Below are 26,827 nucleotides of genomic sequence, written 5' to 3' on the forward strand. Positions count from 1 at the left end.
TTGATCTATATCCTGCTGAAACCTTTGACAACCCTCGTTGCTATCCAGGACACTACCAATTTTCATGTCATCAGCAAACTTACTAATCATACCGCCTATATTTACATCCAAATCATTAATATATTTCACAAACATTAACAGTCCCAGCACTGATGTTTGTGGTACACCACTGGTCACAGACTTCCAATCAGAAACACAACCCTCCACGATCACCCCCTTGCCTCCTATTGCCAAGCCAATATTGGATCCAATTTGCCAGCCTGCCCTGCATCCCAGCGGCACAAATCTTTTGGACCAGCCAATCAGGTGGGACCTTGTCAAAAAGCCTTAAAGTGCACTTAGGCAATGTTTACTGGATGGCTTCATCAATATGCTTAGCAACTACTTAAAAAAAATTCAGTCCAATTAGCAAGACAGGATTTCCACAAAGCCAGGCTGACTGTCCCAAATCAATCCCTGCCATTAATCCTGTCACTTGGATTTATTTCCCAATTGTTTCCCCACCACTGATGCAAGATTCACTGGCCTTCAGTCCCCAAAACTAAATTCAGGATTGAAATCTTGCAACATCACTGCCCAAGTGTTTTTACACTGGTTAGAAATTTGGCTACAAATTTGCTCTATTTCCTTTGGACTGTTTGGAGGTCTGTAGTACACTCCCAACATTGTTATTGCTTGAGATTATTATTCTTTAGGTCAACCTGTACACCCTTAATGATCCTAACACATCTTGCCTTCTCACAGCTGTGATTATTATTACCATGTATGCCATTTACTCTGAGCTCCTGCAAACAAGGAATTTCATTGCATCTTGTGTATATGACAGCCCCTCTTCTATCCCCTCTCAATCTCAGTTGAGTAACCTGTAATCAGGAACATTAAGGTGCAGGTCCTGCACCTTTCAATGCTTCAGTAACAGTAAAACATCATACTTGTATGTGTATCTGTATCTTCATCTTCAGCTCATCAGGGTTATCTACTATACTCTAAGATACAGGTATACACCTTTTAAGCACAGCCAAATTGTGTTTTTAATCTTCTTCCCATGAATGAGAATTTTAAGTAATTCAGTGTTTGAGTACCAAGCACTAAGATGTTCAAGTACATGATTACTTGATCCTGACACCAATGTTATTTAAAACCCCAAACATGTATTTTAACATCAATACCATATAATTAAATAGGTTGAATGCGAGACATTAACCTTCAGATAACCTGCAAACTGCATTAATAAGGGTCATTTTCCCTTCTGTTTCAGAAATATTTTAACATTTAAACATGTCCTCAAAATTAAGTGCCAACTGTATCCAACTTAGTTTATGAATAAAGAAAAAACCTAACAAGTTCATTTCACTTTCCAAATACTGAAAATAAAATTTTGCATTGCATCATGTGAAGGGTCACATTGGCAATGCTGGTATTAATCACTGTGCAGATGCTCCCTCTCCCCCACATCTTTCCTTTCAGTCAGAGAGCTGCCCAAAATTCAGCTACAAACAGTGATGTAATGGTCATTTTGTGGTAGGCCAATTTTGCATAATTTACACAATAATGATGTTTCTGGTTTCTATAAATATTTCCAGACTTCACTCCTTTCTGAGAAGCAACTGACTTTAAGTTCGGATCAGTTTTAAGACAGTTACAAACTTTTGGCCCACCTTTCCTATACCACACTCATTGGGTTGTAAGTGCCATCTATAAACCCCTGAACTAATTTAAACCCCTCCAACTTATTTGTTCCAACCCTTTTGAAGTGTCACTGGTCCAGCTTGTACTGGTCCCACCTTCCCCAGAAGCTGAAGTTTTCCTTCCTGTGGCTTGTCCATCACACATTCACATGTACCACCTTCTTACGTCTGTATTCACTGACATGGGGAACCAGGCACAATCTCTATTGCTACAGAGGACAAATGTAAATTCGAAGAACATCTCATATTCCTGAGACACATGGGACTGCAGATGCTGGAATCTAGAGCAAAAAAATAATAAACTGCTGGAGGAACTTAGTGGGTCAAACAGCATCCGTGTGTGTTTGGGGCGGGGACGGGGGGGGGGGGGGGCGGGAAGGAATTGTTGATGTTTTGGGCTGAGACCCTGCATCAGAGTGGAGTGGGAAGATAGCTGGTAGAAAGAGGAAAAGGGGGAGGGGTGAGACATGGGGCTAAAGGTGATAGGTGGACCAAGGAGGGGTGAGGGATGATGAGGTGGAGTTGGGAGACAGAGGCAGGTGGGTGATAGGTAGAAGCAGGCAAGAAAAAGGGCAGATGGAATCAGGTGGGAGAGTGGAGGATGAAAGTGGAGAAAGCTGCAGGAAGATAAGCAGGGACACAAAAGGCCACCAGTGCCGGAATCTGATAAGGAAGATGATAATGGGAACTGTTAAGGAGAGATGAAGGGCAGAAGGAACCAGATGTGGGATCCTGATGCAGGGTCTCAACTTGAAATGTCAACAATTCCTTCCCCCTCCCCACAGACACTGCTTGACTTGCTGAGTTCCTCCAGCAAATTTTTTTGGCTATGTCACAAACTGCAAATTTTCCCATTTTAGATAACACACCCCTCTGGTGTTTTTTCTGCCACATGCACTCGCCTGTCCACCTAGTTTCCTTCTCCCTTTGCTCACTTTTCAAAGTTTCATAAGTCTCAAACTTGAGTTTATTGTCATATGCAGAAGTACATGTATGCAGAGGTGCAATGAAAAAAAACTTACTTGCAGCAGCATCACAGGCATGTATCATATAAGCATCATTCACAAGAAAAACAAATCAAATAAATTATATACAGTTTTTTTTACAAGGAAGAACACAATTAGAGCAAAAAATAAAGTCCATTTTAGTGCAAAGTGATCAGTGGTCATAGTGTTGCTAAACTGTAGTGATTACAGTTTTGCAGTTGGTTCAAGAACTGAATGGTTTAAGGTGTTCTTGAACCTGGTGGGATGGGACTTCAGGCTTCTGTATCTCCTGCATAAAGATTGCATGGCCCATATGGTGGGGATCTTTGATGATGGATGTTGCCTTCTTGAGGCAGCGCCTCCTGTAGACACTACCGATGGTAGGAAGGTTTGGGTCTCTGATGTATTGGCACAATCCACTACAATCTGCAGCTTCTTACATTCCTGTGCATTCAAGTTTCTCATCTTCTCCCCCCCGACCTATCGGTTCTCTCCTCCCCCACCCCACCATCTGATTCCACCTATCACCTACCAGCATCCATCTCACCACCACCAAGGTCCCCCAACCCTCTCATACAACTATGTACTGGCAGTCTTTCTTCTTAACTCTTCGTTCGGATGCAGGACCTTGACCAGAAATGTCAATTCACACCTTTTCCTCCAGAGATGCTGGTTGACCCACTTTCTTCAAATATTCTGTGTCTTTCCCCCCCATCTGCAGTCTCTTTTGTCTACAATCTGGAGATGACTAAATTTATGGTTCTGTTGCTTAATCTCTTTCCTAATGCCTCAATCTACTTGCAGGTCCATAACTCCTCTTCTACCTACGTCACTGCTATGGTTATGAACCACAGCCTCCGCTTGTTGAAACTTCCCCTCTAGAATGAGTCATAGACTAATACAGAAACTGGCCCAATTTGTCCACGCCGACCAAGATGCCCATCTAAGATTGGGCTATTTGCCTGCACTTGGCTGTAGTCACTAAGTGATATCTTTGACTGTGGCAGCAGAAACACAACATACCATCCTGGAGTTATATCTGTGGACACAAACATCTGTCTCTTTCCCCCAGCAACACTCTATAACTAACTCTTGATCATTCTCCTTCCAACATAGCCATGCCATCCACAGAGCTTTGGTCCTGGTTATGACTGTAGTCCACAGGGAAAGCCATTATTATTCAGAACTCAATACTGGTTTAAGGGAGAGAAGCCCTCACTGGTCCCCTGACCGACCTGGCTGTGATTTCACCCTATTCTTGAACTGTGGAGTGCACACCTCCCGAAACATACTCTCCACAAAACACTTAACCTTGCACATGGACTATTGTGACATCAAGTATTGCTGAAGCTCTAAAACTCGAGAGTTCAAACAGAAGGAGCCGACCACCCGTCAGGTACTTCCTAGTCTACAGTTCCAATATTGTCCTCATTGGCAATCTCAGACCCTACAAGACTAGAATGGAAGCAAGGCATCCTCAATCCTGAGAGACTGCCTAAGATGAAGAGGAGGAAGAATATCTGTGCTCTTACACTTCATTGGAACCCTCAGGATGGCAATGAAATGAATTTATGTGAAAAAATGTTATTAAATAAAGACATTGCAACTAAAGATATTAAACCTATAGCTAAACAGCTCAGAAGACCTCAAATGAATTTCCAGACCATGTTCATGTTTCTTGATTAAAACACATTAAATTTTTGTCAGTTGGAAAGTCTAAGACAACCTTCAGTTCAGTTTTATACATCAGGTTTTACATCAAGTATTTTTTTTTGCAGTTTCAAATCCTCTGGCTCCCTTGATCCAGACCAAAGAAGTGAAAATAATTAATTTTATATTAGCTTTGCCAGTGATGACTAAAGTTTGCCAAATTGCAAGTTCTATAAAATTCTTTTCAAAGTGATAAATTAACAATATTCACTCATACTTAAAGAATGTTCTGTGCATAACAAATCTCCAAATTTTATTAAACAGATTAAAAAAATGTAATTAATCCTAAATTCTTGTGAAGTATTGGTACGGTGAAGTATTATGTAATAGGAAAAGCTATACAGATTTTTAAAAAGTAGTTCTGAATATATCCACTATGTAATAAAACACAAGCCTGAAAAGCATCTCAATTATAGGCATTACAGCAAGATGGAGATTTATGCGTACTTAAATCAGCTTCGAGCAGTTCTGTACTGTAAAGATAACAAGAGCCATATTTTCTAAACAATGCACTAATGACCTCCAAGTACGAAACATCTCTTCGCCAACCAAATAGCTAAAGTGTAGGAAGTAGCCAGTCAACCTGAGGAATGCCAAATCAGAGTGGCAAGAGCTCAATCTTTTGCAGCAATGGTAAAAATTTCTAAGTAAATTTGAGCATACCCCATTTATAGTTCTTTTGATAAAATGAAAACAAATGTCAACAGCATCACATCAAGGAAATAAGAATACCAGCTAATATCTAACTTTGAAACAAAAGAATGAAATGTATTTTTTCCAAAAAGATATGAAATACTTAGAAGTCAGTATCAACCCATCTAAATATTTAACTTTTACAAGGAATAAACAACATTGTGATGGTAATAACACAGTAGGAATGAGGATGTGTTGTTGGGAATACAAATATGTTTAAGAATTTCAGGTCCATTACAGATATACAGTTGCTCCAAGTTAATAAAACCTGTTTACCCTGTGAACACTAATATAGAACCATGAAAACAGTAATATTCCCATGAGTAATGAAGGGGACATGTCAGATCAGGTCAGCGTTGTACAGCACAGAAACAGGGCTGTCAGCCCACCATGTCTATGCCAACCTTTTTGCCCATTTACACTAATCCCATTTGCCTGTGTTAGGTCCAGATCTTTCTATGCCTCATCAATTGTCTGTTGAATTAGATAAATTTAATTTGTTCTGACACAAAGATTGCTTCCTTACCGAAGGCTAAAAGTGGAAGCAATGAGTTGGAGCACTAAATTATACTTCAAGTTATTAAGGTTGAACAGAAAGTAGCTTCACCTTCAATGACACTAGAAGTACCACAACTCTTAACCAATTTGACCCAAGATACGAAATGACTGATGGAGACCACAAGGATGCACCTGCTTGGGTTCACTGGCATCTTAGTTGTACATATCCCTGTTGGCAATCACATCAGGTCACTGATCAATCTCAGTCTTCCACACTGGAGGTGTGTTCACATTCCCTGTCCTGATGAGGCTCAATGAGACTCATGAGGAAAAGGAATGGGAAACAGGTGAAAGATGAAAGACTTGTAAATGAAGGGGTGTTTATAGCTGATAGCTTTGAGGACAAAAATGACCCATGTCAAACTATTATGATCTTGCAGGAAGCTACTCTTTCCACTTAACTAAGATTGGCCCTTTATTCAGAAACTGGTAGTCTGGCATGGAGGAAGAAATGCAACAACTGCAAAAAAAAAGCTGGCCAATTTTTTTGAAGACAGGAATCTGGAGTAAACAACCTGCTGGAGGAACTCAGCAGGTCAAGCAGCATATGTGGGAGGAAAGGAACTGTCGACATTTCTGGTCAAAACCCCGATTGTTTTTCCAACAGATTGTTTGTGGCAACTATGTGACTTGCTGCATAAAAACAGCCTACATTTTCTATTGAAAGTGACCCGAAGGACACTATATACCTCAACATAAATTTGTGACGCTCATGCTCCTACCTGATTGGGTTTCTTCATGCAGCTTAGCTATAAATCCATGTTGAAAATCAATGAACAGGTAAGAAATAGATTTGTCATATCGTCCACAGACTATGAAAATAACTGGGGACTTTTATTTATGAGGCTGAGCAGTGCATAGCCGTTAAAGCTCTGCTAAGACAAATTGCTTAGTTATAGGACAGTGGAGTTAATGAAATCCATATGGTTAAAGCAAGTTTTCACAGGGATTGATTAACTAACTAAAGAACTATAATCTAATAATTCACCCATGTTAATTTAATAGCTCAGGTACTGATAAAACCATTTTGTTAAAATGAGATGGAGCAAACAAAGAGGACAAACCTACAAGCTCAAGTTGACACAAGGAAAGCCTTTTTCTTTTTAAAAAAAAATCTGGAATGCACTGCCTGCAGATGTGGTGGAAGGAAGTTCCACTATGGTCTTTAAGAGGGAATTGACTGAACATAATGCAGAGAAAAATCTGCAAGGCTGCTGAAAGGAAGCTGTGGTATAGCAAGTTGCTCTGGAGGCAGTGTGACAAGGTGGGCCGAATGCCCACCCCCCCCCCCCCCCCCCCCCCCCCCCCGTGCCATAACCACTCTGTTCAATGTACTGAAACTTAAGGGGACACCTCAGTCAGCACCAATAACTATGATAATTTTGAAGAGGTTAAAAGAAAACATCCATTTCACTCTCCAGATGAAATTGTTGAGTTTTATGGTAGTGAAGTCTATTCTATTTGTTAGATTTGAACTGAGTTTTGTTTAAGCATGCAAAATGGGAAGAGCAATTGAAGACAGTGCCTACTTGAGTGCATATTATGCCTGCAACTTGGTAAAACATCCAAAGATGCATTGTAATATATTGTTTGATGTTCTTGCAATGAGCTAGGGGAGATTTGATCAAAAGTTTGGGCAAAGCAGGTAGGTTCTAAAAAGGATCTTAAAAGGATCAAAGAAAAGAAGATGAGTGAGCTGTCTCCTGAAGGTATGAGGAACATTGCAAGCAACATGATTGTACATTCCTACCATGCACACGACAATACATTTGCAAATGAAATGCCTTTCTGGAGTGATGAAACTGGAGCACACAGGACTGATACAACGCCCTTGTCTCAATGCCCTTAAGTGATATTCTTTGGACTGAAATTAAATGCGAATCACACAGGAAGAAAACGTTTCTAACTGCTTTTAAGTATCAAAATCTGTTTTGGATCTCCAGGTTTACTTCAGTGTGATAATCACATTTGCCCAATTTACAAATGGTTGCAGAATCATTATAAACTCAAGATCACATCTTTTCCATTGAAAGCAAATACAGCAGGAAGCTCTTTATTGGTGAAGGTTTACCTGGCCATTGTGCATAGAACAGTACAGAACAGGAACAGGACCTTCAGCCCATGTCTGTGCCAACCATGATGCCAATCTGAACTAATCCCATCTGCAAGCACATGGTCTGTATTCCCTTCATTCTCTCTGTTCATGTGCCTGTCTAAATGCCTCTCAACATTGCTATTGCATCTGCATCACTACTTCTCCTGGCAGCATATTCCAAGCACCTACTACTCTTTAAAAAAAACACTTCCCATGTAAATCTCCTTTAAACTTTCCCCCTCTCACCATAAGCTATGCCCTTTAGTACTTGACGTTTCTACCCTAGCTATGCCTCTCATAACTATATAGACTTCTATCACGTCACCCCTTGGCTTCTGACACTCCTGAGAAAACAACCCAAGTTTGCCCAACCTCTCCTTATAGCTAAAACTCTAATCCAGGCAACATTCTGGTGAACCTCTTCTGCACACTTTCCAAAGCCTCAACATTCTTCCTGGAATGCAGTGACTAAAACTCTCACAATACTCCAAATGTGGCCTAACAAAAAATTTTATACCAGGTTCATCTTTGATTTATAGTGACAAATTCACAAACTAGAATTTGTGGCAAATGCAGCACCAACCCAGAAACAGGACAAAAGGTAGACCATCTGCAATTAAACAAGTTACAGCTCAATAGATGCAGGATTTAATATTGGACTATAGTACTTCTACCAAGTGATGATGAACATTTTCTGCTAGTCATGGGTGATTGTGGTCAGGTGCTTGATGGAAACTACAACAGTGAACATACAACTTTATGTTCAGAACACTGCACTTTGCTATAAACTGGTTGTGGAAGAGTTAATTTTTGAAAGAATCTGGTATGGAATGTCAAGCTACAATTCTGGGCTAGCCATCAGTTAATGTTCAATTGGAATGTCAGAGCAGGCCACTAATGAAAGCACTATAAGTGGTCAAAACAAACACTAAAAAGGCAAGAAATGGCATCAGTTACAAAGCTCACAGCTTTGCAGCAGTGAGGAAATTTGAATAGGCAGGAATAAAATTAATCCAACTGACAAGTTCAGACTGCTTGGATGACTAATGTAGCTCCAGAAGGTGGCACAATCCAACTGGAAAGTGGACCAAGGAAGATTGTTGACAAGGACGGACTTCATGGAGAACAATGAATGTCAACCCAAAGTTTTATATCATCATCTTCCCATAAAGTGCACCCTTAATATCAAAGAGGTATATTAATGATCACATGACAGATTAGACCCATAGTTAATACCAAAAATGAACTGAAATTAAAACTAATTAATTGTGAAGTTGAGGCTTGAAGATTTGCTTTAGCTAGCACAATTGCTCAAAAGATCTCAACATTGGTAATGGGTCTCAGCGGAAACATTTTAAAATCACACCATCACTAGTTTTCCCACACCAGATACCCATGTGATAATTCAACTTAATATTTCAAATGTCAGCCTCTGGTGGCAGCAAAAGACCAGGATCCACCCAGGGTCCCCACCATATGCAGTGCTACCTTGTATGCAACAGGCTGCATGAAACTCTCTTCTTCAGGGATGCAGCCTACAGCCTTAAGTCTGGAATCACACGGCCATAAGCAGATATTGACCAAAGGATAAACATTTTGCCACCATTTCCTAGCTCTGATCGAGATTATTGGGACAGAGCATAGCAAATTGAAGGTATGGAAGTGGTAGGGGGTAATTCCCCCTCTGTTCTACAAGTACCATCTCCTTTATGGCTGGAATATTGTACCTGTTGCATACAGTCATGTACTTATTCAATGAATACATTTTCTAAGGCTTTTTTTAAAAAATGTTCACAATTTTATTTAATGATTTCTAATGTTTATCATCTCTCTTATCCATTTTGCCAAAAGACACCATCAATAAAGACAGTTAACAGCAAACCATCAATTATTAGTCAATCTACTGCCCACCCTGCCCTCGAATATTGATGTGATAATGTGTTCAATGAATCTATGATAATAGACACCCAACTCAACACACATTCACATACAAGATGCATAGATTAACATATGGGCATATCCAGATATTAAGGGATAATAATCTTTTTACATCTTGTAACTATTGTGCCACATATATTTCTGTTCACCCAGAGTTAGTCTGCTGCACATACCAAGTATGATGGCCTGTTGAGAAGGGACCAGATAACAAATTGCCCAGGATCTCAAAATCTATCTTAATTGACCCTGCAGAATCTTACTATAGATTTCTTAAATGAAGGACACAAAATACTAAGGTTTATGGTGACCTTTTGTTTTAAATATAGGGAAGCTTTTATGAATCAAGGTATTAAACTTTCATGTAGAAAGTTGAAAAGTTTTTGAAATGTGTTTACAGTGGAGGCCAACTCTCCATGCCACTTCGAAGTCCCTTTTCTATCCAATCCTATCCCAATGGTAAGGACATAGAATTTTCCAATTTCACGTAACCCATAACCCACAACCCACATTCCTTTCCCACTCCTACCAGTCCACCGAGGTTCTCTCTCCGTGTTTGCTTTTTCTATTTACCCTGCCTCTCCCCCCCACCAAACTAGATTTGTTACCTTTCCCCATCTGCCATTCACCCACACACCTATCCACCTGGGTTTCCTTGCCATTGGCCTATTCCCATCTTCTCCCCCATCTGCCCATCCATCAGATTTCACATCATCTTCAGAGATCTGTCTATATCTTCCCCTCCCATTGCCATCTGTTTATCATCCCCTCACCTCACTTGATTCCACCCATCACCTACCAAACCCCCATCTCACCCCTCCCTCACACCCCTTTATAATGGTTGTCTTCCCTTTACACTAAGTCCTGATGCAGGGTCTCAACCCCAAATACCTACCATCCCTTTGACTCCACAGATGCTACTTGACCCACTGAGTTCCTCTAACAGTTTTTTGCTCCAGATTCCAACATCTGCAGTCTCTTGTATCTCCTTTTCCCATCCCAACTTACTAATAACAGGAAATTTTATTTGACCTCCAAGAGTGCTGGAAACAACACTCAAATCCTTAATTTTGCTCCAATTTTGATGAAGATCCAGCATTCTTATAGAAATCAACATTGGCTGAGTAACTAAGGGTCTAACTTCCAAGACAACATGCAATAATATTTAAAACAAAAATCAAGGGAACTTCTATTATGGTTCCTTTACAGGCCATTTTATTGCTGATTTCTGAAATAGTTCAAAACATTATAATCATGTATACCTTTTACTACATGAAATATATTGATCATGAATTAAAGACCAAGAAAAAGTTGTAGATTGCAGTTCATTTCTATAGAAACAAACCAGCTGGAATAGTCAAACCATTTTGTTTTAACTTTACTAAAAATATTGTGGCTGAAGGCAGTAGCACAAGCTATTTTTAGACAAATGAAAATCCCAGACCAAGGACAATGCAAGTCAGCATTCCCAAATGAAAAACAGAAGAATGTTGACTAAGTAAATATGCATTCATTTGAACTATTCCCTCACTGAATTATTTATACTCCAGTAATGTAAACTAAACTTGCACTTCAATCAGTCATGATTTTGCACTATCAAGCAGCATTCAGAACAGATATTTACACTGTATATTGCAAGCCAATAATTAAACATCATAAAAAAACCATTTGAAAATTGTTAAGTGAATGATTAGTAAAAGTGAAATTTCTAAATCAGGTTTTTTTTCCATCGATGTTAGATGTGGCTTTTTATTCTACTCTACCTCAACAACAGACAAAAATTTCAAAGTACTGAACTATGCACACAATGAATGTTTCTGCACGTACAAACTGGAGAGCACTCTGCAAGAATCAAGTATCTACAGTTTAAGGGGAAAAAATTGCCACATTTCCCTCCACATCAAGTGGGGATGAAAATTAGCCAAACAGCATTTATTTGATGCAAAGGTGCGGAATCCCACATCCCAGTTGTTCTCCAGTACCTCAATCAAGAGCCATTTAATGAAAAAGCCTCAGCATTGAATACAGATTATTTAATTGGGAGCATAAATTAATGTTTTACTGAATTATTGCAAAGATAGAATTTACTGGCTCTCCCTAAAACTGTGGTGAGCCTAAAAAGCTACGTTCCACATGGCATTTCAGGATTTAGACTGAAGGACTGGCATTAACCTTTCAAGTCAGCATGGTTTGTCAGAGGGAAAGTGGTGGGATTTCTCATCACCTACTGCCCTTCTAGACAGTAGAGACCATGAATTTGGGAGGAACTGTTGCATATGCCTTGGGGAGTTGCTGCAATATGTCCTGTAGATTGTACACACCACAGCATGTTAGTGGTGAATAGAGTGAATTGTCAAGGTGGGTTAGAGGGTGGTTGTACGTGGTTGGAAACACTTGATGATGGTCTCTGTACTTGGGTGGCATGAATATTACTCGACACTGGTCCACCCAGGCCCAAATAAAGAACAAGTTATTGCTTGCTGGAACTTCTGATGGAGGGAAGGTTATTGATGGTGGGGCCTTGGGTTCTGCCCTATGGAACTCTGATGTTCAAGGCAAATTACTACAGTGTATTTTGTACACAAGACAAAGACTTGGCGTGATGACGTGCTTGGCAAATGAAGTGGTTTTGGAGATTCGGGAGGCAATTCACTCGTCACAGAACACCTAGGTTCTGATCTACTCTCATAGACACAATACCAAGGTGACTGGTTCACTTTGTTGATTGACCTAGTTAAGTTTACAGATAAGGGCAGCCACTAGAATAAATCTGGCAAGCAATTTGAAAATATATTTGAACATCAAGGACAGAGGATTTGCATTTTATTGACTGTTACTGTCTAATACTTAAATGGCAAATTATATTCAAAATATGCATCAGTCCACGTCTAGAGGTCTTACTGCACTATACTAGTGCAGTAAGAATAGCAAATAGAACCAAACACTGCAATAGGTGAACATCATACTCTGACCTTTGGTGGAGTTTATTCATGTGGTTGGAACTAGGACACAGCCTTAAGGAATTCCTGAAGAAATGGCCTGCATTTGCCATAACCATCAACATCTTCCTTTGAGCAAGGCCAATGCCAGCTAGTGCCTAGTTTCCCTGTTGTTTACATTTTTATTAACCTGCTCATTGATGCTACATTTGACTACATGTATTCTTCATGTCAAAGGCAGTTCCTCACTCCACTTTGAAAATCGTCTCTTTTCTCAGAATTTGGATTGACTACAAGGGGGTGGGGTGGCAGTCACTCAATAATGATCACAATAATAACCCAAAGCCTGCCCTGGTCAATTGTACTGTCTCTGCCACCATCTTGGTTGAAGTTCAACTCCAGCAGAAATGCTGACCTGGCTGTTTGAAATGTCTCAGCTACTCAATGGTTTAAGCTCAAGTTGGCCATGAGGAGGGTTCCTTCAATACGTCAATAATCGTTTACCACTTTAAACTTTAATTCCTCCCATCGCATATCACTACTCTACAAAAAAAATGCAAAAGCTCTGCCTTAAAAGTTCCTGCTATGCTGTAACAGGAGACATGAGATGAATTGCAGAAAAGTTGGTCAAGCAATACTCAATTTGGCCATTCCCTTACCTCAGTTCACCAGATTCATACAAAACCTTAGGAGGTAAGAACATGCTCTGATGCATCTGCAAGGCATGGACTCATCTGCCACCAATTTAGGGCACAATACACATTTGGTAACCAGTATCCTGCAGCTTCATTTAATATGACTGATATAAGACAACTGTTAAATTCATAAGAATATTGGCAAGTTAAAGCAATATCAGAATCCTGACTCATTCATTCCTACCTTCAAATGAAATCACGAAAATATAAAATTCTCATATGTCCTTTAAGCTGCAATGACAGCAATTATTTCTATGGAACTGGAGCTGCTGAAATACAGATTCCTTAAACACAATTGTACAAAACAAAGTGCAAATCATACACTGGAAGGCTAACCATTTGGCAAGATAAAATATCTTCGTTCTTACAATTCCTCTCACTTTGGTCGATTTCAGCATGTTACAAGATATTTAGAATAGTTTATAAAATGAGAGACAATCTTTGAATAAAAATATAAAGTAGCATTGTTGACACCAAAACATCTCATACCAAAAACCTCAATGTGGTGCAAAGGAAATAAATGACTTGTAATATGAAGAATATGAAAATTATTAGGAGGGTTAAAGAGGATGCAAATTCTATGCCACAATTTACAAAAGAGAATTTCTTGATACTTTTCTTCCCATGAATCTCCCTAATATGGTCAAATTTCACCAATGGTGTCCAGAAAACTCATTCCACCATATTAAGGCTTACATTATAAATAGAATTTGTCCTTTCAATGCTATATCAAAACACCGTTTTATATAGTAATTTCAAGTCATTAGTGCCAGGAAACAATTCCCTTATCAGTTACAGTAATGCACATATGGCTGTGGATTACCAATTTCAGCTGCACAAATTCCTGGAGGTTTCATCCACAACGTCATGCTGCTCGCCCAAATCAAAACAGCTTCCTATTAATGAATAAATTTTAAAAATACATCAATTAACATTCGCCAAATTACCTACAATAACTGTCCAGGGGACTCTAGGACAATCTTGGAAGATTAGCCAACTCCAATGTTAGTACTATAGTACAAAAATCAGCAAACTCCAGAAATCCACAATTACCATGCATTTCTTAAAATGTGTGCAATAAGTATTTTTAAGAAAGTATAATTTTGCCTTTCTGATTATGAAAATCTGTAACACATCCTAGGATACAATTTCTACATTATTCTTTTGGGTGCCTTTATTGACTATAAAATAGGGAAAATACATTTTCCATTTCAGACAACACCAATCAGTAAAACACTCAATTTGTAAGCATACATATGAACTCACATTTTGCATTACACTGTTAAACACAAGCTTAAATGGGTTTACAAAATCTGTGGGGAGCTTTGTGCTGTAAACAGAGTAAAGCTGCCCAAGCTCAATTTCTAGAGTCCTTTATAATCATTAGACAAAATCTCACGACCTCTCCACCTGTTTTAATGCCGTGAAATCCAATACCCAGAGGGCAAAGGCCGGCAGGTCATAAGCCTCATGTTTTTCACATTTAAAAATGTTTCTGGGCAACACTTGATTTCACAGTAATCCACATGAATACTGCAAATCTGCAGAACAGAAAACGTTAACTCAGCAAACAGCCAAAAAGCTCAGGGCAAATTTCTGTTGCTCAGTACTGTCAACAGCCAAACTAACAATAACAAATTAGGATGCATGTCTGAAGAGGACAGTAACAGAGCCAGAAGATAGGTTCTGAGGAGTTTAAATCTACTGCAAAGCCTGTGAATTAGAAGCTGAAAAACTGGCATCAGCTGGCCATCTTTTGCTGCTCACTGTTGTTTAAGACAGATCATAATCTGCCTGCCCACATATTAAATAATGTCAATCAATCCACTGATCCATGAACAGTAAGGATCAAACCAGTTTTCTTCTTTAGTCAAAAGGAATTTTGATTTGACGGGCTTGTGCACTATTTAACACAGCTCAAAAGGAGAAACTGGTGGACATTTTACAATCTTAAGACATTTAGCCAACAAATGCAAGAATGAGTTATCAAAGGCACTAAATTGGAAACATGAAAAGTGCAAACTAGTTTGCCAGAAAGGGTGTAATTCTGTAAAGTCATGAAGCAATGGGATACTATGCTGCATCTTCATCCAAGTGGGTTCCCCAATCTTGATTCCACTGCTGAAATTGTGCTCATAATGGAGTATACAGAGAAAACTGGGGGGGGGGGGGGGGGGGGGGGGGGTGGGGGGGGGGGGGGGTGGTGGTGGGAGGGGAGAACAAATGCAGCCGATCCACTATTCTCAGGAGGCCAAGAGTAGTTGTATGTCCATCCATACCCAGTGATATCTCACTAAATCTTGGTTTACTTGTTCTGAAAGCTTTCACAAGGTTATGGACACACTGTTTTGTCCAGACTTCAAATATGTAAGCAGCACAATTTTGCTGTTGTTGCATAGATCACAAATGGCCAGTTCCAAGCTCATCACTTCAGGAACAATACAAAACTATAAAATACCCTAATATACTAAATGAATAAATACGTGTTACTTTGGTTTTGAGGGTTCATAATTTTCAGATGTATGTCATTTCAGAGGTTTGTTACATCATTTATAATGCAAAATATTTGGGAAGGTCAGGTTTCACTGTGAATAGTTAATAAATTAATAGTTTAACATATTTTTAATGCAGAAAACTAACTAGAGATTCCCAAAAATGAGGAATGTTAGCTGCAAGGTTAGACCAAGGGGGTTGAGGTTGTTCTCCTTGTTGCAATGGAGGTTGACAGACTTGACAGGTGTAAAAGATCACTTGTTTAATAAGGAAGATTGAGGAAAGCTGCATCTATCAGTAGATGATTTGAAGACCATGAGGCACAGATTTAAAACTTTTGCCAAAAGATAAATGGATGCAAGGAAAAGTTTTTTTTTAAAAAGAAAAAGCATAGAATAATTATGATCTAGAACTTTGCAGATAATGGTGTAGACAATCAACCAGGGCTTTAAAAAGAGAATTGGATAGGCACTAAGAGAATTTTGCAGGAACACGGGGAAAAGAAGGAAATGGAACTGTCAGAATTGCTCTACTACGAGCCGGCATAAACTCAATGGGCCATAAGAATTCTATGATTATTGAAAAGCTGGAAGCATGTCCAACAGCATATTGACATTTATTTACTTTTGATGTAACTATCATACAATCCTAATTCTAACTAAACTGCCTATACCAATTCCAACTAAACCACCTACTCCCAGAAATCCCTACTTAAAAAGGGTTAAAGTTTCTGTCCACGAAACTGCATCACTATGCACAGTTCACAAATAATTTGTTTTTCTCCCCCCCTCACCAAACAGCTTGACATCAACTTTTACTGTTCATCTTGTACTAATATTTAAACTGGTCTCATTCCTAAAAGACAGCCCAACTCCCACGATTTAAAATTACCTCTCCTACATTTTTAGTTATTTTTCAAGCTGCAAGCATAGCTGGCAAGGCAACCATCAACTGTCCATCTCCAATTGCCTTTGAGAAGCTTCAAGCCACCTTTTTGAACTGTAGCAGTCCTTCTGAAAATACTTGCACAATGGTGTTGGGGAGTGGTTTCTAGGATTTAAACAGAGCAAGGGGTTGAGAAATATAATTTCAAGTCAGAATGGTGCACAACCTGAAGGGGAATCTGCAGGTGGTGGTGTTTCCACGCACCTGCTGCCCTTGTCCTTCCTCGTGGTAGTGGATACAAGTTTGGATGTGCTGTTGAAGAAATGTAGATGTGTAACTGCGGTTCATTTTGTAGATGATACACACCACAATCATAGTGCATTAGTGGTGAGGGAATACATATTTAAAGTGTGGATTGGGTGTCAGTTAAGTGCTTTGTCATCTTGAGTGGTGTTGAAACTGTGCTCATCCAGGCAAGTGGAGAATATTCCATTGCATTCCTGACTTGTGCCTGAAGATAATGGAAAAGCATACGGGTGACAGGAAGACACTTGCTCATCATAGGATATCCAGCCTCTGACCCGCTCCTGTTACCACAGTATTCACGTGGCTAATCCAGTTAGGTTTCTGATCCTCAATTAGCTGATGGTGGGACTCGTGCTGGTAATACCATTGAATATCAAAGACAGGTAGTTATATTTTCTATTGTTGGAGATGGTAATTATTTGATGCTTTTATGGCATAAATGCTACTCATCACTTCACAAATGATATCCAAGATCTTGCTTTGTTTTTATGGTTGCAAACAGAAGTGAACATTGTGCAATTATGCAAATTCCAACTTCTGATCTTATGATGAAAAGAAAGGTTATTGATAAAGCAGCTGAAGATGATTGAGCCCAGGACATTACAGTAGGAATTTATGGGGCAATGTTCTGGGGCAGGGATGGTTGGCCTCCAATATAATCTCAACTACCTTTGCGGAAGGCACAAGTCCAGCCACTGGAATGTCTTCCCCTTGATACCTGTTGACTTCTGTTTTATCAGGTCTCCTTGATCCTACACTCCATTAAAAGCTGCCTTGATGTCAAGGACAGTCATTCTATTTCACCCCTGGAATCAAGTTATTTGCTCCATGGCTGTGATGAGAGTTGAGGCAGGGTGACCCTAGCAAACCTAGATTGAGCATCACAAACAGATTATTTGCAAGCAAATACCATTCAAAACACTAATGATGATACTTTCCATCACTTTGCTGATGATTGGGAAGAAAATACTATTCTTCAGTTATTATAGTGCATTTGTTGTGTCCAACCTTCTTAGCAGTTTTCCGATCACATTGAGTGAACTGAAATGACTGAACTGACTTCTGGAATGTGGGAATCTCAAGAGGAAGTCTAGATGGATCATTCATTACTTTTGGTTGAACATGTTTATAAGTACTTCAGTCTCATTTTTAGCACTCACACTGAGTGGGCCCCACTAACAATGAGCATGGGGATATTTTTAGGATTTCCTGTTTGCTATTTAATTGTCCACTGCCATTCATGATTAAGTGTGGCAGGGATGTAGAGTTTGATCTTATTTATTGGCTGTGGGCTCATTTGACAGTCTCTAACATGTTGTTTTACTTGTTTAGCATGCATGAGAGCAAGTAATATTACAGATTGTGATGGTGTACATTTTTGCTCCTGATGATAATCCATAGCACTTGATGGACACTCAGTTTTGGACCTATTTCATTTAACATTATAGGACTACCACAAAACAGGGCTTTTTCTGGCACAGGATAATGAGTGGTCAGTTTTACCAAGGCTGTGATGGACAGATCCATCTGTGATGTCAACATCAAGAGGTTTAAACACTATATTCAACATTTCCCCCCCCCCCCCCCCATATTTGCATATAAAATGATCTGTCTGGATGTCATGAAAACAAAAACTTTTCACATAAAATCTTGGTACACGTGACAATAATAAACCAATTACTACACCTGAAGATTTAGTCAGGCTGCTCAGTGATGACAGAACTGAAGTTCCCCACCCAGTACACACACTGGGAGGATGGCAATCAGGTTTCCATACCCCTGTTTGCTGGGGTGAGGAATATGGAATAGCAGAATTGCTAGTGTAGATGGAAAAAGGCCAGCCTGGATACCACTGAATGGAGACAGTCAGTATACATTGAAGGAGATGGTATAACCATTCCAGTAAATGGAATTTAAAATTCACACCAAATGGAAATGTTAGGTATGTTAAGAAAACAATTGATCATCTGATGCTATGAAACACAAAGTGGTGAAGATTCCTGGGGCTGCAACTCCTTGCCTGTATCCTACTGTACATCAAGCCTGGTTAGTCTGACCTGATGGCAGGAAAGGACAAACCAGGGAATTGTGATGGATGAGACTGACATGAGCTGTCAGGTGTGATGCTGACAGTACACCTTTGTCAGGTTGTTAATTGATTAGCTATCCAATTTGTAGGCCACACCCCAGGTGTTTGTAGGGAGGATTTTTGCAAGGACAACTAGGCTGAGCACTACTTTGCAGTGTACCATTTTAGTGCCTAGATTTATGTCAGGTCCATCTAGTTGCACCCTTTGTTGTTTTGAGAGTGGTTTGAGTGTCTTCCTTGGCCAATTCAGAGGGCAGTTATGAGTCAACCACATTGCTGCAGCACAGCAGGCAATAATAATAGATTTCTTCCCCTTAAAAGGGCATTTGTAACAAATTAGGCTTTCAGCAACAAAATGGCAGCTTAAGTCATCCCTATCAAGACGATTGCTATTCTTTTTAAACTCCCGATATTAATCTAAATTTAAATTCAACAGCTGCCATGGAATTTACTATGACACAAGAGGCTATTCAGCCCATCAGGCATGTGTCAGCACAGCAGAGCATCCGTCAGTGCTATTTCCTCTTATTTCCTCATGTATGCCCATCCCCGTTTTGACTCTTTCCACTTACCTACATTAAGGGATAATTTACATTAGCTAACCAACTTATCACACCTTTGGGATGTGGAAGAAAACTAGAGCACCAAGGAACTCTCACAGTCATGGAGAGAGCTTGCAAACTCCACACAGACAACACTCTAGTTTGGGATTGAACCCAGTACCCTGTCAGTGCAATCCAGGTAACTTAACCACTACACCAGTGTATCCAAGCAGGGATAGGAACCTAGATTGCAGTCAGGATCAAGAGTTTCCATTTAAATGTCATAGCACTGACTAAGTGGAGCAGAGCAACAGATGAAGTACTTACGAGACTGCCTGTGGAGAATTCACTCCACTCAAGGGAAATCTGTGCAAGCACGTAATCCAACTAAAAATACGACTCAAGTAAAAGACAGCATTCCTCCATGCAGATGCAAGCTTAAGCTTGTGGATACAGTAGCAATGCAACAGAAGTGTTATATTAAAGAGAACATCACTATGTATTGAATGAGATGGTAGAACCATTCCCATCAATTAAAAAAGAAAATCACACCAACTAACTGGAGGCATCAAATAGACATTCTGTGAAAACTATTACTGTTATTTGGTATTGAAGAATCTACACCCAGATTGTTCCAAATGTTTCTCTTTACAAATGCTGACAGATTTCTGTCACAAGCATAGACTGACAACTAGGCACAAAATTAAATATTTTCTTTTACAGCTTTAACTAAAAGAGAACTAAAAATACATCTGAAAAAAAATTGGGCATGAGGTAATCACAAACCACAAGTTTTATTGAACAAATATAACTGAAAACTCAAGTATTAAATTATCAGGAAATTCTAATTCCAATGCCCAATGACAAAGCATAAACGTCTAATCATTCTCTTCCTCCAGCACAATACTGTGTCACAAATTAATCCTCGGAGGCCAAGTACGTGGCTGTTCATTTTTAAGCATCTCTTTCGCCGGCTTCCAAAAAGCAACCGTAACTGGTCCTGTTCTTGGCTCAGGGCCCTTTGTTGCTGCTATGAGTGAAACCTCGGTCTCAATCAATGAGGGTTCTAGGTCATAAATCTATATGCCATCACTGTGGCACTTTGACACTTCTATTTCACATCACTTGGTTCCAAATCATACCAAAGCTATTAATGCAATATTACCTTGCATTATGAACTGTTCATCTCCAAAATTAAAATTATTAATACAACTTCGACATGGTTAAGATCTATTGGCAGTCTGAATTTCCCATGTTCACAGAATAAAATCAGCTGGTAGATTTTAAACCTGTTACCCAGTCATCTTTACATTTGTTAGAACTTGGTAGTTTCTCTTACAATATGGTTATTAATGTTATGATATGGCAACAAGCTGAAAATTTTGCTCAAAACAGTTACCGACAGAAGAATGTCAGAAGATAATGACATGCTTTTATTCAATTGACCAATAAAAAGACTAATTTCTAAACCAAATAATTTACAAGTTTGTCATTTACTCTCCCCCCATTGAATTATTACCAATATTTTGAATACAAAATGCCTTTTTCATAGAAGTACAAATTTTGAAATCCAGAGGTTCCCATATATTTTACTGGCTTTTAACAAAAACTGAGTAATGCAAGTTTATAGCTAATCAGTTATTCTGCATTTCTAGATAATGTGCAGTGCCACTTGTTATTTCACTCACAGACAAAAATATTTACACAATTGGCCACGTGCATTATTTTTCTGCCTTCCAAATGTGAAGCAAAAATTCTGCTTCAAAGCTCAACCCACAGGCTACCACAATTCCAGATAATGACAAGATATTTCAGATGTGATTCCCACAGCAAGCCAAAAATATACAAAAACCCACTGATTACAAAAACTAACTTTTTTCATAAAATTAAGGCAGTGCATCTGTAGTGAGAAAAGAAATACAGAATTGTGACTACAGGCAACAGTATAATATGATCATGCCAAAAGACACTTCCAAAAAGACTGGGAAATGAATATTTAAAAGTGTAGATGCTGGAAGTGTGAAATAAAAGCAGAAAATGCTGGAAACATTCAGCATCTTTGGAAAGAAAAAAGGTCAAAAACCCTGGTCAGAACAAATCAACATCACTTAGTTCTAGAGGAAAGATTTGTTTTTCTACCCCAATATTTAATGCTTTAAAATTATGTTGAGCAGAATAGTTAAGAGTGATACCAGATGTGGATCTTCATCTATAAATCTCTGACATAGAAGCTTTTGATCACCACTTTCATGGCTGGTAAGCTGCTGCCGTGTACCTCCTCACATGGGAAATGGAGAAAAGCCATTATCAGGACACCAGTCAGAACAGCAGGCTACCTCACAGCAATATTAATTAGCAGCTCAAATCATTTGAGGATGAAATATCTCATGACATATGGGTCACAACAAATAAAGGTTTTACAAAAAAAAATTAAATTGAAAGGAAACAATCTGGAAAACAGCAAGGTTCTGAACTTTTCTTTACTAACGGAGATTTAAAAAAAGAACTGGGTTAACAAGTGGGTATGGACCTCCCTTGGTTCTTATAATTTTAATTTATTCAAAAGAAAAATTAAATACTTTGGCTACAAGACAAATTGCCCCTAAAATGCATTGCCCAAACAATTATACCCAAATCTCTGGAACTGGTGCAAATATAATTATCAAACATTCAATTTTCATACAAGCAACAGATTTAACAACTGATTTGGATAATTGAAGCCATTAGCTGAAAAGTTTGAGAAATAAATATTTTTAAAAGTGGTATATTTACCACAATTATCAAAGTAAAGCATTTTAAAATAGCACCTTGAAAAAGCTCTTATAATGCTCAGAATTATACGATTAGGTTGGCCGAGTTACAGTCCACAAGGATAGCAAATCCTATTAAGTCTTGGTGATCCATTACACAACACAAATCTAATTTTCCAGGTTAACCACCACACTGTCATCATTCATAAAAGAAGCTACTTGCAATTTAAAAGCCTGAAGATTTCAAATGCAGCTGAATATCACTCGAACACTGCATTATAAAACCACTGGGTTTACTGCATTATTTTAAATATTAGTAACAAGGTTATCTTGTAGTGGGCTTCTGCAACTAAAAATATTTCTGATTACCACTGAAATATGCCTCTTAATTCAAATAGAAATGGAAGCTGACTTAAAAAGGGTGAATTCATTTGGGAAAGCAGGTCAGCAAAAGCCTTGCCACAATAATGCAGATAGGAATCTACACAAGTTCCTATACAGCATAGTACATAGTGGAAGTATATAAAATGTTAATAAAGCTTACTGATGCAGGAAGTGAATACCCAATTATACCCTACACTGCTTGACAAAGCAAATGTTTATTTTTCTTGATTAATCACACAATATTTATAATCATGCAAATTAAATACACAGACAATGTACTGAGGTTGTACAATGCAAACTATTTTGAACTGAGCTCAGTATAAGGCAGCTCTCTCAATTCAGATAAAGTAATATTTAGTTTTATTAATTGTGCAATACTCAAAAACAATTTAAATCCAGAAACAATATACTGCAAAGTTATACCAGTCAATTTATCTCCAAGTGAGTTCAGCCAAAAACTGCAAAAAAGGTAGGTTCAATAATGACAACTCACTTATACTTCAGCATTTAAAGATATACATTTCAATTTCTTAGGCCTGTTTGTTTTACAATTTTGAAGAATCATTTAAATTCAGACTTAAAAATGAACTGTTTTCCCATCCTTTTGCCTCCATCTCAAGCATGTAATTAATTTCTTTTAGCCATGAGCCTGGGTCATTTGTTTCTACTCCTTAAACGGCATGAAAAATCTTCCCATTCTGCTTCTTATACCAATAGCATTCCACTCCTATCACACAAGAGAATAGTACCTGTCCATCTGAAATATGGTGAGGTAGGCAAAACAATTTTTACAATTAGAAAATCTTTCATACAAATAAAAGAGCTTTCGTGGGGTGTTACAGTTTAAAGACTTGGTTCACATTAATGGAGTTAAAATCCTTTTTGTAAAGGTCTAATATAAATCATGCCAACATTAATAGATGTAGGTCAAACATTTTAAAAGGCAGGTATAGGAAAAAGAAATTCCCACTAGTCTAATAAAGATCTGCTGTTTGGGCACAATTAAGGAAGTCTTAATTTGGCTTGCAGTGTAAATGACCTTGAAGGGCTTGATAAAAACATTGAATATCAAACACTAAGCTATCAACACTCCCATTTTAGCAGGCATAAAATGTTAAAAATTAATTTTCCAAGAAGTGCAGGTTATCCATTATTTGAATCTAGTTACAAAACAAGTATTTTCTTGTTCATGGAGCATCACCAAACTACACCAGGGATGTTACATATTATTGTACAATTTAAAATTAAATCAAACCATTTATTCCAAGGAGACGAATCCGGGCAAGGTTGAGCCCCTCATCATACAAGTTGTTAGATCCCGTTAACTCAGCCACTATACAGGACTAACTGCCTTTTATACTGGTATGAAAAAGGCCATTGTGGAAATGCTCATATTTACACAGCCTGACATGACTACTAAACAACGCACATTTCCTTCCACTGCTTTACAACCATTCACCAAGGTGTGAATGAAGATTTTAAAAACCCTTTCATTTGATTGCAGTTTACAAATTTCTGTCAGATCTCCAAAACCACTCGGAACTTGCCGACTGACGTGAAAGATGCACGGCTGCGTCAGATTCAACCTAGTATTTTTCTTCCGCAAATTAGCATTGTAAAGGAAATGCACAAGGATGCATTCACTAGTGAGAAGAATCTCCCTCACATAATCAGGTTTTGAGTACTTAAAAATAAGAAACCCAACAGTGTGTGCCTTTGTTATGTATTCTCACTTGCAAATTGTAGTCTGGTAAACAACAGTGCAAGTAGAGTCCCCAGAACATTATTCGGACCAAAAGGTCTATGTCACAAAGTGCTGGCCTTGTTTTAAATTATTAGTCCAGCCAAGGATTAATACTTGCCAAGTTTCCACAATCTCACCAAACAGATCTGATGCCTGTTCTCAACTCCTGTTAGAGTGGAAGGAAACTAACACAAGCCTGGAATCAGAACTTCGAAATGTGTACATCTGCCATAGGCCCTATACCCAGAAAGCAGTGCATGTATGTATTTACTCACGTTATCCATAGATCGCTGTACGTCATCTTAGAAACCAGTTATAAAAGTATGTTGAACATACAATTTTAAAGTCAGGCAATTTTCTTGTCCTACCAGAATATTTACTTTTAGGATCGAGAGTTTTACCTCCATTTGACAAGAACAAAAAAATTAAGTACAGTTTAACATAAATTACCCTAGACCTCATTAGATTCAGGGTATTCTCTCTAAATGTCGGGGAAATGTTTAGCTTATTGTACACAGCGCTTATTTTAAAAATAAATATGCAGTTTGAATGCATCATTCCCCGATGTTGCAAAGCAGTATTTTGGCGTTATATCGAGCAAAACGGAAAAGATTTAAATGCTGATGCTCGTGGTCGGTTATGCAAAGAGCGCAAATAAGCGAGTCACCGTTCAGTCGAGGCGGATACTGCAGCTGTCAACGAGCGAGAGATTTTCACATCAACAGCAATTTTGAACACCCGCTAACCACCTCGAAGACAGTTACACGCCACCAGCCAGGCTTTCTAGTAACAACACTACAGACTGGGTTTGGGATTTAAAAAATGCACCTTTTGGAGACCGAATCGTTAATCTAGTTTTCAACGTTGAATCCCCAGAAAAAAAAGTTTCCAAAACAAAAGCAAAATCTAGTCGACGCGACGTTTAAGTCAATGTGTCGCGGTTACTTTGCAATCTAAAATGACAGAATGCGGCCTCGGGGAGAAAAGGGGGCGTGAATACTTGCCGTGGAACTGTTTGTTGAGTGAAAGAGAAATGCGGGCGGATGGGGGGGGGGGGGGGGGGTGGTGAGATGGGATGGGAAAGAGTCCGGCCTTTCCATACTTTTTCCTCGCACCCCCTTCACGCCCGCAACCAGCCACAAGGACCGCCCGGATAGTTGCACTGTTTCTCACTCTGCAATCCAGCAGCACGCACGTACAGAGACTCACCGTTTACCTCAGGAGAGGGGGGGGGGGGGGGGGGATATCTTCTCAGCCGCTTTTCCTCCTTCACTTTGACTTTTATAACTCCGGCGCTCAGTTTATAATTAAAATCTTATTTTAAGAAAAAAAGTAGCTGAATAGCGATAAGAAACTTTAAATCAAAATAAAAGATTAAAGCAATTTTTTTTGTGTTGCTAGTTTAGCAGGATAGGACAGCAGCGAGCATGGTCGGCAGAAACAAGAACGCCTGTGGATCGAGTGAGAGTAAGCGGGGTGCAGGCAGAGCCTCCCCTGCAGCGGCTCTTCCCATCTCAGGCCAGGACAAGCTGCAGAAGCGCCGCCGCCGCGCTACCATCTAACCTTCCCAGGGCCAGCCCACGCCGCCAGTCCGGGGGGGGTGGAGTCAGGGAGCCCTTCACTCACACTGCCACTGACAAGCCCACTTCCATCCTGCCCCCACACGCGATGGCATTACATGCTATCTTGGAGGATGAAACTCGGAAAGGAGAACGCGAGCGTGTTCTCGCACTTCAGCGCCTCTCGTGAAATGGGTCTCTCTCCCTCCCCCGTTTCCAGTTGGCACAGCCCAGGCTGAGTTTGGTTCCCGGGGCAGGAAGTGGGGCCCAGAGCACCTAACGCGGCTGCTTTAGTGGCTTTCTCAATAGATAATCCCCTTAACCAGGGTGAACGTGTAATGTATATATTCGCTTCAATCTATACGTTACAAGAGCAATGTTTTCTATGCATATATGTGTGTGTGTCTATATATATATATTCAAAAAACCCAAACTTCCTTGTTGCTTCTCTTTTTATTCTTCCTGGAAGAATAGCGATATTACAATAGACTTCCCCACCCCCTCCCATTTAGTTTATTTTCGGTTTAGTTGATTGGATTGTAAATGATTAGAGTGCCAGCCTGCAGAGAACATGCTTGTGTTAATTTGTTATGAGATACAACTGTTTCGAATATGTAGTCATTAAGAGAATTATATATATTTTTAAAAATTATATGTATATATATAAATAATCCTGAGAGAAGTAATCAAATGTTATTGAGACGTAATTGATTTTTTCCCCCGCTGTTTAAATGCCTAAATTACTGCGAAGTTTCGCACAACTGCAGAGCATGAGA

General features: G+C 39.1%; 1 protein-coding gene across 1 annotated transcript in view; it reads right to left on the reverse strand.

Annotated features, from left to right (window-relative positions):
* LOC127575257 (hippocalcin-like protein 1) overlaps positions 1 to 25,455 on the reverse strand; it is a 56,075-nt gene extending 30,620 nt beyond the window's left edge. The window contains 1 exon segment of the mRNA XM_052024982.1: positions 25,321 to 25,455. The gene's annotated coding sequence lies outside the window, so the exon portion shown is untranslated.
* Between the last annotated feature and the right edge of the window lie 1,372 nt (positions 25,456 to 26,827).

This window comes from Pristis pectinata, chromosome 10 (genome assembly GCF_009764475.1).
Source record: "Pristis pectinata isolate sPriPec2 chromosome 10, sPriPec2.1.pri, whole genome shotgun sequence".
In the NCBI taxonomy this organism is placed as follows: domain Eukaryota; kingdom Metazoa; phylum Chordata; class Chondrichthyes; order Rhinopristiformes; family Pristidae; genus Pristis; species Pristis pectinata.